The sequence below is a fragment of the Sciurus vulgaris genome (genome assembly GCF_902686455.1).
Source record: "Sciurus vulgaris genome assembly, chromosome: X".
NCBI classification, from domain to species: domain Eukaryota; kingdom Metazoa; phylum Chordata; class Mammalia; order Rodentia; family Sciuridae; genus Sciurus; species Sciurus vulgaris.
Window position 1 is genome coordinate 17,023,595 of NC_136471.1, and position 13,574 is coordinate 17,037,168.

The 13,574-nt window shown below is 37.6% G+C and overlaps 1 pseudogene across 1 annotated transcript; it reads left to right on the forward strand.

The window, feature by feature from the left end:
• Positions 1-1,179: 1,179 nt before the first annotated feature.
• LOC306651183 (heat shock cognate 71 kDa protein-like) lies at positions 1,180-3,210 on the forward strand (annotated as a pseudogene). Its single transcript has one exon. The product of its transcript is annotated as a heat shock cognate 71 kDa protein-like (transcript).
• Positions 3,211-13,574: the final 10,364 nt, after the last annotated feature.

Genomic DNA, 13,574 nt, shown 5'->3' on the forward strand with positions numbered 1-13,574 from the left:
ATTCACTCAATACCCTAAGGGAATTAGAGGCCAGAAGCCAACACTGTGTTAGGTGCTAGAGACAGAGCAGTGTTATATGTCAAAGTGTGTTGCCCCTCAAAAATATTTCAAAGTCCTAATACCCAGCATCTCAGAAAGTGACCGTATTTGGAAATAAGGTCTTTAAAGAGGTAACCAATCTAGAATTAGGTTATAGGGAGAGCTCTATGTTAATATGGCAAATGTCCTTAATAAAAGGAGAAATTTAGATGCAGAGACCCACACACAAGGCGGGACTTGTAAACATGAAGGTAGGGATCAAGGTGATACATCCATAAATCATGAACTCCCCAAGACTGCCAGCAAACCATTAGAAGGTAGTATAGATGCAGGGAATAGATTCTTCCTTAGAGCCCTCAGAAGGCACCAACCCTGATGACACATTAACCTTGGACTTCTGGACTCTGAAAATGTGAGACAATGCATTTCTGTTATTTAGGCTACCCAGTATGTGGCATTTTATTAACAAAATAACACAAACAGTAAACAAGGAAAAGCTAGGTTCTGTCCTGTGGAGCTTGTACTTACACGAGGAAGAGAAATAACTGAAAATGTACAGAAGTGTACGCTGTGTATTTTGAGAGCAAGAACCCAAGGGTTGATGGGATGGTATAGAGGAGACCTAATTTAATAAAAGTGATCAGGAAAAATACCTAAAAATATCAAGGATGAGCAGAAGTAAGGCAAATCACAAGGGGGATGGGGTAGGAAGTGGGTTATGAGAGGACAAAATATCCATATGCAAAGACTTAGAGGTGAGAATAAGCATGATGCATCTCAGGAACAGAAAAAAGCTCACTATGACTGAGCCTCATGTGTAAGAGGAGAAAGGCCACAGATGAGTATGAACACTTGGAGTTAGGTCTTGGAGAGTCTTGTAGACCAAGTTAAAGAACTCAGACTATATTGTAAGTGCCATACGGAGCCACTAAAGAGTTCAAAGCTCTGGAATCAAGATCATATTCATATTTTAGAAAAATGACCATGGATGCAGGGTAGAGGATGAATTTGAAAACACCAAAAGTGGAAGCAGAGAGACCAAGTTAAGAAAATATTATGTGGTCACATTGAATGCAGTGGCAACTTTTGAGGTTTGTGTGTTTTCTTCACAAGTAGATTCCGGCCTACACATATGGAACCATGTCTAAGGGACCTACAGTCAGCATTGATTTTGGCGCCACCTACTTTTGTGTGGGTGTATTCCACAAGGAAAAGTGGCGATAATTGCCAGTGATCAGGGGAACCGAACTACCCTAAGCTATGTCACCTTCACTGACACTGAACGATTGATCAGTGATGGTACAATGAACCCCACCAACACAGTTTTTGATACCAAATGTCTGATAGGATGTAGATTTGATGATGCTGTTGCACAGTCTGATATGATAGCCCTTTTATGGTGGTGAATGATTCGGGCTTATGGTGGTAAATGATTCAGGCAGGCCAAAGTCCAAGTAGAATAAGAGGAAAGACAAAAAGTTTCTATCCAGAGGAGGTGTCTTCTGTGGTTCTGACAAAGACGAAGGAAATCACAGAGGCCTACCTTGGGAAGACTGCTACCAATGCTGTGGTCACAGTGACAGTTTACTTCAATGACTCTCAACGTCAGGCAACCAAAGATGCTGGAACCATTGCTGGTCTCAATGTGCTTAGGATAATCAATGAGCCAACTGCTGCTACTATTGCCTATGGTTTAGACAAAAAGGTTGGAGCTGAAAGAAATGTGCCGATTTTTGATTTACGAGGTGGCACTTTTGATGTGTCAATCCTCAATATTGAGGATGGAATCTTTGAGGTCAAATCCACAGGTAGAGACACCCACTTAGGTGGAGAAAACTTTGACAACTGTATGTTCAATCATTTTATCACTAAGTTCAAGCACAAGCATGAGAAGGACTTTAGTGAGAACAAAAGAACTGTCCAACGTCTCCATACCACATGCGAAAGAGCTAAGCATACCCTCTATTCCAGCACTCAGGCCAATATTCAGATTGATTTTCTCTATGAAGGAATCGACTTCTATACCTCCATTACCCGTGCTCGATTTGAAGAGTTGAATGCTGACCTGTTCCGTGGCACCCTTGATCCTGTGGAAAAAGCTCTTTGAGATGCCAAACTAGACACAGATCCATGATATTGTACTGGTGGGTGGTTCTACTCATATCCCCAAGACTCAGAAGCTTCTGATGAGGCTGTTGCTTATGGTGCAGCTGTCCAAGCACCATTTTATCTGGAGATAAATCTGAAAATGTTCAAGATTTGCTGCTCTTAGATGTCACTCCTCTTTCCCTTGGTATTGAAACTGCTGGTGGAGTCATGACTGTACACATCAAGTGTAATACCACCATTTCTACCAAGCAGACAAAGATCTTCATGACCTACTCTGACAACCAGCCTGGTGTACTCATTCAGGTATATGAAAGTGAGCGTGCCATGACCAAGGATAACAACCTGCTTGGCAAGTTTGAACTTACAGGCATACCTCCTGTACCCCGTGGTCTTCCTTAGATTGAAGTCACTTTTGATATTGATGCCAATGGCATCCTCAATGTCTCTGCTGTAGACAAGATTACAGGAAAAGAGAACAAGATTACCATCACTAATGACAAAAGTCATTTGAGCAAGGAAGACATTGAGCACATGGTCCAGGAAGCTGAAAAAGTACAAAGCTGAAGACAAAAGGCAGAGAGACAAAGTGTCATCCAAGAATTCACTTGAGTCCTATGCATTCAACATGAAAGCAACTGTTGAAGATGAGAAACTTCAAGGCAAGATAAATGATGAGGACCAACAGAAGATTCTTGACAAGTGTAATGAAATCATCAACCGGCTGGATAAGAATCAGACTGCAGAGAAAGAAGAATTCAAACATCATTATAAAGAACTGGAGAAAGTCTGCAACCCCATCATTACCAAGTTATACAACAGTGTAGGAGGCATGGTGGGAGGAATGCCTGGGGGCTTCCCTGGTGGGGTGCTCCTCCTTCTGGTGGTGCTTCCTCTGGGCCCACCATTGAAGAGGTTGACTAAGCCAGCCCAATTATAGATGTAGCTTTGTTCCACAGTAAAATATGGAAGGACCCAAATTTGTAGCAAATTCTGTGGCAGTTTTAAAGTTGCTGCTATACTAAACTATTGGGCATCTCAATACTTGAATATGGAACATGTACACAGGGAAAGAAAATAACATTGCACTTTATAAGGACTGTATTGTTAAGTGGAAAATGCAATGTCTTAAATAAAACTATTTAAAATTGGAAAAAAATAAACTATTATGGTGATACAGTGAGAAATGTTGATGACTTGGATCAAGGTGGAAGTGGTGAGGTTAGAAATAAGGAAATGGATTTGGGAAATACATTTGCATTAGATCCAAAAAACTAGAAGGATTTGGGGTTGAGGAAGAGATGGGAATGAAGATGATTTTTAGGTTTGGGGTTTGAACAAGTGGGTAGATGGAAAAATAATCAAGACTAGAAAGGAGCAACTTTGGGGAGAACTCTCTTTTGGAAGTAGGCACTGGAGGCCCATAGATAGTAAGTTAAGAACTTCTACTGTATACAATGGGGGAAGGGAGGACACTGAGAAATTAAGCAGACTGAATGAGGCAAATTAATTGTCAGTCTTGAACGATTACTCCAGCAAGCAGACTAAAGAGTGGATTAAGAAGTGGGAAATTAGAGACCAGGACTCAACTTCAGGAAACTGTTGCAACGGTATAATAAAAAATACAGGAATCTGAAATAGAGCAATGCCAGTGAGGATGGAGAGAAAGGGGACATATTTGAAAACTCTTTAGGAAGTAAAAATGACAGTTTCTTGATAGTTTAGAAAGGGGAGTGATGGAAGGAGGAGTTTAGGATGATTCATGTTTCTTAAGCATGGAGACAGAACTTATTGAATTATAAAATTCAGAAGAAGATCTTAGTGGTAGGGATATAATAAATTCTGTTTGGAATACATTATAAGGCTAATAGGTCCTTCAGGTGGAGTGCTGGAAATATCTGTGCCTAAAGGCCATCAACATACAAATATACTCTAATGTCTCCTACCTTAAAACACATACTTTCTGATCTTACATATCTCTCCAGCCACTTCCTCTCAAAGAAGAATTTTACAAAGAATTGCCTACACCTTACTCCCTTTCTCATTTCCCATTTATTATTTTAAAATAAGTTTGATTGAGACATAATTCACATATCATGTAATTCACATATTAAAGTGTACAGTGGTTTTATTATGTCGCATAGCTGTGCAACTATTGCTATATCAATTTTGAAGCATTTCTACCACCCCCAAACTACCCTTTTACTATCATCCCCATCCCTTCAACACTCCCACGAGCCCTAAGCAACTACCAATTTACTTTTTGTGTCTATAGAATTGCCTACTCTGTGGAGTTCATATATGTGGAATTGTAAAATATGTGGTCTTTTTGCAACTACCTTCTTTCACTCAGTATAATGTTTCAAGGCTCATCTGTTTTGTAGCACATATCACTACCATTCATTTTGGTGGTGGAATAATATTCCATTATATGACTAGTTCCCATTTTGTTTATCCATTCATCTGTCAAAGTCGCCAATGACTTCCACATTGCTTATTTAACACTTCTCTATTCTCATATTATTCAACCTCTCGAGGATTCAACATGTCTAACCACTCCTTCTTTCCTGAAATACTTTCCTCTCTCGGTTTCGGTGATAGCATAATTTTCCTATACAAGCAGTGGTTTATTTCAATTTCCTTGCTGGTTTCTCCCCTTCTGTCCCACCTCTAAATGTTGGAGGGCTCTGGAGTTTGATCTTGGGCTCCCTTATCTGCCTATTCCATTTAAATAATTTCCTCCAGTTTCATGGTTTATCTGTAATCTATGTATACTGATAGCTCCAAAGTTTTTATCTTCAGTTCAGACCACATTGCTGAGCTCCACATTTGTATATTCTACTGCCAACTTAACTGTATCCTTTAAAAATCTAATAGACATCTCAGATTTAACAATACCAAAGCAAAGTATTTGGCTCCCTACCTCCTACACCACTCCCACAAACATGCTCCCCCACAGTCTTCTTCACCTTGATAATGTTATCCCAGTTCAATGGTGTCTCAAATAAAAACCTCAGATTCACTCTCTACTCTCCACTTTTTCTTCTTCCATTTTACCCAATCCCTGAAACATTTCAATGAACTTTATCCACAAATTATATTTACATATGGTCATCTATTACTATCTCCACCATTACCAACCTAATTTAAGTCTGACACAGAAAGACTAGTCATCCCTTGCTTGGACCACAGGAATAGCATCCTCACTTCTCTCCCTGATTCTTCTCTTGGTTCCATTTTATTCTATTCTCTACATAACATGCAGAGTGGTCATTCTAAAATATAAATCATATCATGTCTTTCAAAATTCTTTTAAAAATACTTCAACGCCTTGCAACATTAATGGAAGCCCTTAGAATAAAAATCAAAGTTCTGAGTATAACCTACAAAGTCCAGTAAGACCAGGTATTGTCATTGTCCCTGGTTTCATCTCCTGCTACTTGCCATCTTGCTCATGGTATTATAGCCACACTGATTTGTTGTTCTGAAGCACATCCAGTATGTTACCATCTCAGAGGTTTTGCACTTCTATTTCTTTGCCTTAGAGGTTATTCTCCCATATGGATAGCTAGATTATTTTTATATCATCTCAGTTCAAATGTTACACTCTTGAGACGTTCTTCTCTGACTACTTAAAATCGAACTCACCATTTTGTTCATGATAATGATTCACATAATTTTCTTTAAATAATAATGGAATGGAAAGTTATATTGCATTCTGCCTCTTTGTTCATCAGGAAGATTATCCTTTAAATTTTTGGTTGGAGTTAAATGTATTTGTTTAAAATAAATATCCCTGGGGAGACCAAGATGGCAGACTAGAGGATGACTGCATCTCATGTCGCTCCAGAATTCAGGATTCAAGAAGAGGGGGTATTAAGAGACTCAGAGCCAACTCAGAGGCACCAGGTGAGTATCTCCCACTGGGCGAGCTTCCCCCAGCCCAAGTGGCAAGCCTGGACCACGGGCAGCTTCTCGGAGCAGGGCCACACAAGTGGGAGACTCCTTGCAGGGTCAGGCTCCCCAGCCCAGGAAGTAGTTCCAGACCACAGGGAATGTCACAGAAGAGGGCTGTCAAGCGAGAGACTCACACATAGGGTGAGGATTCCTGGACCAGGCAGTAGTTCCGGACTGAAGGGAACTTCTCAGAGGATAGCTGCCCAGTGAGACTTCCCCACTGGATGAGTTTTCCCCACCAGTTGAGGCTTTCCAACCAGACTGGTAGAATCAGAGACCCAGGCCCAGACCGGCCATGCTCCAGCCCCCAGTCTAGTCCCCCTTTGACTGACCATCGGTCAACAAGTGGAGGCACCTCTGCCCACTAGCAGAGAATAAACCCCACCTGAAGGCCACCAACCCTAGAGGGACAGCTTCCTAATGGAGCACTGAATTATCAAATTCCTCCTAGACTTCAGGATACTGAAGGGTAAGAGGTGAGTTATTGGAAATCTACAGAGACAATATTAGTCAATAGAGGAAATCTGCAATATCCCAGAGTTTCCCTACTAGAGGGGTAGATACCTGAGAAATATGAGAAAACAAGGGAAGAAAATGTCCCAAACAAACCTAGATATTACAGCAATACAATCCAATGACAGCATGGCAGAAGAAATATCAGAAAGGGAGTTCAGAATGTACATAATTAAAACAATCAGGGAAGCAAACGAGGAGATGAAAGAGCAAATGCAGGCATTGAATGATTGCACCAATCAACAGTTAAAAGAGCAAATACAGGAAGCAAAAGATCATTTCAATGAAGAGTTAGAGATACTAAAAAAACAACAAACAGAAATCCTTGAAATGAAGGAAACAATAAACCAAATTAAAAACTCCATAGAAAGCATAACCAATAGGATAGAACACCTGGAAGACCGAACCTCAGATATTGAAGACAAAATATTTCATCTTGAAAACAAAGTTGACCAAACATCAAACAGAGAAGATGGTAAGAACAGCATCTACAAGAATTATGGGATATCATGAAAGGGCCAAATTTAAGAATTATTGGGATTGAGGAAGGCACAGAGAAACAAACCAAAGGAATGAACAATCTATTCAATGAAATAATATCAGAAAATTTCCCAAATCTGAAGAACAAAATGGAAAATCAAGTACAAGAGGCTTATAGGACTCCAAATATACAAAATTACAACAAACCCACAAGGCACATTATAATGAAAATACCTAACACACGAAATAAAGACAGAATTTTAAAGGCTGCGAGAGACAAGAATCAAATTACATTCAGAGGGAATCCAATATGGATATCAGCAGAATTTTCAACCCAGACCCTAAAAGCTAGAAGGGCCTGGAACAACATTTTTCAAGTTCTGAAAGAAAATGGATGCCAACCTAGAATCTTATACCCAGGAATCTTATACCTTCAGATTTGACAACGAAATAAAATCCTTCCATGATAAACAAAAGCTAAAATAATTTACAAAAAGAAAGCCGACACTACAGAACATTCTCAGCAAATATTCCATGAGGAAGAGATGAAAAACAATGATGTAAATCAGCAAAGGGAAGAACTACCCTAAAGGAATAGCCAAATAAAGGAGAAAGCAAGTCGTGTCAAAAAAGCAAATATGAGCCAAATGACCGGGAAACCAAATCATATCTCAACAATAACCCTGAATGTTAATGGCCTGAATTCATCAATCAAAAGACATAGACTGGCAGATTGGATTAAAAAGAAAGACTAACAATGTGCTGCCTGCAAGAGACTCATCTCATAGAAAGAGATACCCACAGACTTAAGGTGAAAGGATGGGAAAAACATACTCAGCTTTTTTTATTATGAGTATCCATCCTCATATCAGATAATGTGGACTTCAAGTCAAAGTTTCTCAGAAGGGATAAAGAAGGACATTTCATTCTGCTAAGGAGGTAAATCAGCAAGACATAACAATCATAAATATCTATGCCCCAAACAGTGGCTCATCCATGTACGCCAAACAAATCCTTCTCAATTCCAGGAATCAAATAGACCACAACACAATAATACTAGGTGACATTAACGCCCCTCTCTCACCACTGGATAGATCCTCCAAACAAAAGTTGAACAAAGAAACCATAGATCTCAATAACATAATCAACAATTTAGACTTAATGGACATTTGTAGAATATACCATCTAACAAAGAGCGAATACACTTTCTTCTCAGCAGCACATGGATAGATCATATTTTATGCCACAAAGCTAATGTTAGCACATACAAGAAGAAAGAGATACTACCTTGTATTCTCTCAGATCATAAAACATTGAAATTAGAAATAAATGACAGAATAAAAAGCAGAAACTACTCCAACACCTAGAGATTAAATAATATGCTATTGAATGATGAATGGATAACAGAAGACATCAGGGGGGAAATTAAAAAATTCTTAGAGGTAAATGAGAACAAATATACATCATATCAAAATCTCTGGGACACTATGAAAGCAGTTCTTAGAGGAAAATTTATACCATGGAGTACATTCAATAAAAGAAGAAAAAAATCAACAAATAAACGACCTAACACTACAGCTAAAAGCCCTACAAAAAGAAGAACAGAGCAACATCAAAAGTAGTACAAGACAGGAAATATTTAAAATCAGATCTGAAAACAATAAAATTGAAACAAAAGAAACAATCCAAAAAGTTGACAAAAAAAAGTTGGTTCTTTGAAAAAATAAACAAAATTGATAAAACCTTAGCCACACAAAGAGAAGGAGAGAGAAAATCCAAATTAGTAAAATTCAGAATGAACAAGGAAATATCACAACAGACACAAGTGAAATACAAAACATAATTAGAAGCTATTTTGAAAATCTATACTCCAACAAAATAGAAAATCTCAAAGACATCAACAGGTTTCTAGAAACATATGAATTACCTAAAGTGAATCAGGAGGACATACACAATTTAAATAGATCAATTTCAAGTAATGAAATAGAAGAAGTCATCAAAAGCCTACCAACAAAGAAAAGTCCGGGACCAGATGGGTTCTCAGCCGAGTTCTACAAAACCTTTAAAGAAGAGCTCATTCCAATACTTCTCAAAGTATTCCATGAAATAGAAGAGGAGGGAACTCTCCCAAACTCATTCTATGAAGCCAATATCACCCTGATACCTACACCAGACAGAGACACATCGAGGAAAGAAAATTTCAGACCAATATCCTTAATGAACATCGATGCAAAAATTCTCAACAAAATTTTAGCAAATCGCACACAAAAATATATTAAAAAGATAGTGCACCACAATCAAGTGGGTTTTATCCCAAGGATGCAAGGTTGGTTCAACATCCGGAAATCAATAAATGTGATTCACCATATCAATGAACTTAAAGTTAAGAATCACATGATTATTTCGATAGATACAGAAAAAGCATTTGATAAAATACAGCACCCCTTCATGCTCAAAACACTAGAAAAAATAGAGATAGTGGGAACATTCCTTAACATTGTAAAGGCCATCTATGCTAAGCCCATGGCTAATATCATTCTAAATGGTGAAAAACTGAAAGCATTCCCCCTAAAAACTGAAACAAGGCAGGGATACCCTCTTTCACCACTTCTATTCAACATCGTCCTTGAAACTCTAGCCAGAGCAATTAGAAAGACCAAAGAAATTAAAGGGATATGAATGGGAAGAGAAGAACTCAAACTATCCCTATTTGCTGATGATATGATTATATACTTAGAGGAACCGGGAATTTCCACCAGAAAACTTTTAGAACTCATAAATGAATTCAGTAAAGTAGCAGGATATAAGATCAAGGCTCATGAATTTAATTCATTTTTATACATAAGTGATGAATCTTCAGAAAGAGAAGTTAGGAAAACTACCCCATCACAACAGCCTCGAAAAAAATAAAATATTTTGGAATCAATCTAAAAAAGAGGTGAAAGACCTCTACAATGAGAAGTACAGAACACTAAAGAAAGAAATTGAAGAAAACCTTAGAAGATGGAAAGATCTCCCATGTTCTTGGATATGCAGAATTAATATTGTCAAAATGGCCATACTACCAAAAGTGCTATGCAGATTCAATGCAATTCCAATTAAAATCCCAATTATGTACCTTACAGAAATAGAGCAAGCAATCATGAAATTCATTTGGAAGAATAAGAACCCAGAATAGCTAAAACAATCCTTAGCATTAAGAGCGAAGCAGGGGGTATTGCAACACCAGATCTTCAACTCTACTACAAAGCAATAGTAACAAAAACGGCATGGTATTGGCACCAAAATAGACAAGTAGGTCAATGGTACAGAGTAGAGGACACAGACACAAACCCAAATAAATACAATTTTTTCATACTAGACAAAAGTGCCAAAAATATGCAATGGAGAAAAGATAGCCTCTTCAACAAATTGTGCTGGGAAAACTGGAAATCCATATGCAGCAGAATGAAGTTAAACCGCTATCTCTCACTCTGAACAAAACTCAACTCAAAATGGATCAAGGAATGGGAGGAGGGGGTAGTGTTAGGGGTAGGGTTATTTTTAGGGTTAGGGTGAGGGAGGGGGTCAAGAATGGAGGAAGGAAGGACTGTATAGAGTGAAAAGAGGGGTGGGAGGGGTGGGGGGAAGGGAAAAAATAACAGAATGTATCAAACAACATTACCCTATGTAAATTTATGTACTCCATGTACAAACAGAGAAACAACATGTAACAAGACTTTCACAGCACAAGAAATAAAACCAAGAATAACTGGGATTGATTGAAACTAAAGAGCTTTCTGTCAGCAAAGGAAACTATCAGCAATGTGAAGAGAGAGCCTACAGAGTGGGAGAAAATATTTGCCACTCATACTTCAGATAGAGCACTAATCTCCAGAATATATAAAGAACTCAAAAACTCTACACGAAGAATACAAATAACCCAATCAACAAATAGGCTAAGGAAATGAACAGACACTTCACAGAAGAAGATCTACAAGCAATCAACAGATATATGAAAAAAATGTTCAATATCTCTAGTAATAAGAGAAATGCAAATCAAAACTACCCTAAGATTCCATCTCACCCCAATTCGAATGGTGATTATGAAGAACACAAGCAACAACAGGTGTTGGTGAGGATGTGGGGAGAAAGGTACACTCATACTTTGCTGGTGGGGCTGCAAATTAGTGCAGCCACTCTGGAAAGCAGTATGGAGATTCCTTAGAAAACTTGGAATGGACCCTCCATTTGACCCAGCTATCCCACTCCTTGGCCTATACCCAAAGGTCTTAAAGTCAGCATACTACAGAGATACAGCCACATCAATGTTCATTGCTGCTCAATTCACAATAGCCAGATTGTGGAACCAACCTAGATGTCCTTCAATTGATGAATGGATAAAGAAACTGTGGCATATATATGCAATGGAATATTACTCCACCATAAAGAATGATAAAATTATGGCATTTGCAGGGAAATGGATGAAATTGGAGAATATCATGCTAAGTGAGATAAGCCAATCTCAAAAAACCAAAGGACAAATGATTTCGCTGATAAGCGGATGTTGACACCTAATGGGGGGTGGGAGTAGGGCAAGAATGGAGGAAGATGGGACTGTATAGAGGGAAAAGAGGGGTGGGAGGAGTAGGGGGGACAAAAAAACTAACAGAATGAATCAAACACCATTATCCTATGTAAATGTATGATTACACAAATGGTAGGCCTCTACTTCATGTATAGAGAAACAAGATGTATCCCATTTGTGTACAATAAAAATAAAGTAAAAATAAATAAATAAATATCCCAGTTGTAGTAGCATGAAACTGACATAAAGAATTTTTTCATTGAAAACTCTGCAACAAAATCTATTAGTAAAGAAAAGGTGTATGCACATTGTTTAGGAATGTATGATTTACAACATTGACCATTTTAAGTAGAAAATATAAAAACATCACTATTAACCATTGTAAAAGCATTTTCCTTAATGAACATAAATATACAAAAATACTGGTCACTGTAGTAACATAATAGTGGTTTAGAGCTGCATCTATGTTTTTTTTGGAAAGTCCTGGTGCAGTAGAAACCCTTGGGACTTCATAGCAGTTTGGAACATTACAATCAGTTTACTTAAGAGATTTCTAAAATCTTCAAAGATGACCTAAACCCAGAGCAGATGCCAATAAGATGATGGATTCCAAGGGTTAAGAAAACTAACATTTCATTGGTACTAAAGCTTACACACATAGATCAGAACATACAAACTAAACTTAAACTAGGCAACTACCCTCTAAAATCAAGATTTAAATAAAATCAAGAGTCCACGTTTTTTGAGATTGGCTTATCTCACTTAGGAAATAACAGAATGAATCAAACAACATTGCTCTATGTAAATTTATGATTACACAAATGGTATGCCTTTATGCCATGTACAAACAGAGAAACAACATGTATCCCATTTGTTTACAATAAAATAAATATGTAAAAAAGAGTCCATGTATATAATAAAATTTATAGGATATAATTTTTAAAAATTACTTATCATACCAAAAACTAAGAAAATCACTACGTGAATGAGAAAAATAACTGACAATAGTACTGAGATGAATCATGTTAGAATTATCTGATTAGGATCTTAAAGTACATGTCATAAAAATGCTTCAATAATCTATTATAAACCATGTTGAATTAATTGATGTTCTTCTTGGGTTTTTTTGGGGGGGAGGTACTAGGCAGGTAGGGTGTGGCTGGAAAAGGTGGAGAATTGAGGGTGTGTCTTAGGGGTTTACATTTTGTAAGCTGAGCTTAGCCTCTCTGCTTCCTGGTGCAATGTCTTCAACTGCTCTCCTCTGCCACATTCATCTGCCATGACGTTCCGTCTCACTTCCAGTGTAGAGCAATGGAGCCAGCTGTCTATGCACTGAGAACTCTGAAACAACGAGACCCAAAATAAATTTTTCCTCCTTTAAAATTGTTCTTGTCAGTCTTTTGGTCACAGCAGTGAAACATCTGACTAAAACATGGCTAAAGTCACTTCTCTAAACAAAGGAAATGTTACAAAGTCATGGACCTTATGGTAGTGAAGAACAAAGAAATGGGTTAAAATAGAAATAAATAGATTATCTCTCATCTCATGAGTTTCTTTAATCATACTTTACAGTTGAAACAAATGTCATAACACCAATGTGGAGTTAAATGATTATAGAGAAAATATTTAATATAAATATATTTTAAACATGGGAATGGTAAGGGGACCTAAATGGATTTACGTTTCATCCTTCATTCAAAGTGGTGAAATGTCAACAAAAGTAGGTTGTAATAATTTATGTATGTGTGTGGTAATATCTGCAGCAACCACTAAGAAAACTGTTTAAAGCAATATACTCAAAAGCGTTATAAATAAATAAAATGGAACTCTAAAATTTATTTGAGTACCATATAAGAAGGCAAGAAAAAAGAAGCAGAGGTACAAGAAACAGGAAATAAACAAAATAAATATT